Here is a 1,872-nt window from a genome sequence, read left to right as displayed (position 1 = left end):
AAAAAAAAAAAAAAAAAAAAAAAAATCTATTAACAATACTATACTTCACTGTGAAATGGAAGGCAGGGTGATACGGTTTCTTTCCCACAACTCTCTGTCAATAGGAAATCTGGGAAACCACCTGCATTTACAGATTACCCCACCAGACTCCATTTCTGTCCTACTAGCACTGACTCAGTTCTTATAATTCACAGAGTCCAGACACTGACTGACAATTTCTAACAGTAAATTAGTCCCTAAATTCAGAAAAAATGGAAAGATCTTTTCAGTTTAAAAAGAATGTTTTCAAGATAAAGTCTTAATTTCTTGTTAGTTCTTCTTTAAGTGAGAATTTCAGCTCATCTCCTACTTGTGATCACAGGGCCTACATGCTGTCCTATTTTCAATCCTATAACCACTCCGTGGTGGATAGAGTGCCTGCTTGCATGAGAGAAGAGCATTAGCAAACAGCAGCTGCTTTTGAGGGCAGTTTCACAACTGGAAATGAACTGTCAGCACCACAGGGCGAGCCAGTTCCCCACAGGCTGCCAGCAATGACCTGCAGACCAGTGGAGAACAAAGCCTGCAGATCACAACTTGGGAAGAGCTCCCCTTGTCCCAGGGACCTCTCTTCCACAGGGCAAAACCTAGAAAAGACAGTGGCAGGGTTTGCATTGTAAGGGCCAGGCCGTGGACTGCCTGCCTGGTCTCCCCAGTGACCCAACGGCAGCCCATGGGCAGCATCAGGTCCAGAGCAGAGAGAAGAGGTGGGGTGAGCAGGGCTCGGATCTAGGAGACTCGCAACACCCAGGGCACCTCCACGCTAACTTCCCCCTGCTCAGGCAAGAGGCCCCGAGACACCCCTTGACCCACAGACCATTCCTGAGCATCCCAGCTTGGCCTCAAACACACTCCACAGCCAGCCCCAAGGCACCCCTGCCCCTGCCCCATAACCCTCACCCCTTCTTCCAACACCCTGGATCCTCCCTTCTCTCCTTGCAGCCCCAGCCCCATCCTACAGCCCCCCACACCAACAGCCCCATCTGTTCCTGCCTCCTTGCTCTGCCCCACAGCCTGCTTCGTTTGCCCAACAGTTCCCCCATGCCAGCTCTACCCCACAACTCCCCACCACTACCCCAAAGGCCCCAACCAAGCTCTGCCCCACAGTGTCCTACCGTTACTCCACAGCCCTCCACTGCTGTCTCACAGCCACCCACCTCAGCTCTGCCCCACAATGCCCTACTGCTGCCCCCAGCCCCTCCAACCGAGCTCTGCCCCACAACCTACCCCACGACCCCCCACCAACCGAGCTCTGCCCCACAGCCACCCCCAACCGAGCTCTCCCGCGCGGCCCCCCACTGCTGCCCCACAGCTCCGCCACCTCAGCGCTGCCCCCGGCCCAGCTCGCCCCGCACGGCACCCACCGAGCGCGGCGCGGGCCCGGCCAGCAGCGCGGCGGCCCTACTAGCCGCCCGGCTCGCGACGCCGCCGCACCTGCGCGGCGGGCAGCGACATTCGCGGTTAGGCGGGGAAAAGGCGTCCACGTGACGGCGCGCCCCGCCCCCTCTCGCGTCACCCATCCGCCCGCGCCACGCCCGTCCGTTTTCCTCCCTCTTCCCGGGCAGGTCTTGTGCGCAACCGCACTGCGCTGCTCTGAAGCAGCTGCGAGTCCCGCTGGCGCCATGTTGAGTGTGGGCGCCGAGCTCCTAAAGTGAAAGGCTCCCAATGTTTGCAATGGGGAACAGCACAGGAGAAAAGGAGGGGTGCGGAGGGCGCCTCAGTGGGGCCAGCGCTCTGGCAGCCTCCGTCCATGAGGAAGCTGCTCGATACGTGGAGAGAGGGAGAAGGGAGAGGCAAGGCCTTGGTAGGGCTTGGGGCCACTTCCCAGCACTG

The 1,872-nt window shown here is 58.4% G+C and overlaps 1 protein-coding gene across 2 annotated transcripts in view; it reads right to left on the bottom strand.

The window, feature by feature from the left end:
- LOC112969160 (H(+)/Cl(-) exchange transporter 5) overlaps positions 1 to 1,490 on the bottom strand; it is a 53,641-nt gene extending 52,151 nt beyond the window's left edge. Inside the window, exon 1 of one of the 2 annotated variants that reach the window (XM_026072164.1) lies at positions 1,404 to 1,490. The gene's annotated coding sequence lies outside the window, so the exon portion shown is untranslated. The remainder of the gene's footprint in view (positions 1 to 1,403) is intronic. The other variant, XM_026072166.1, reaches the window with a different exon arrangement.
- Between the last annotated feature and the right edge of the window lie 382 nt (positions 1,491 to 1,872).

This window comes from Apteryx rowi, unplaced genomic scaffold (assembly GCF_003343035.1).
Source record: "Apteryx rowi isolate R43461 unplaced genomic scaffold, aptRow1 scaffold_338, whole genome shotgun sequence".
Classification (NCBI taxonomy): Eukaryota; Metazoa; Chordata; class Aves; order Apterygiformes; family Apterygidae; genus Apteryx; species Apteryx rowi.
The sequence above is the reverse complement of the archived record's forward strand: the minus strand, read 5'-3'. Positions and strand labels throughout refer to the sequence as shown.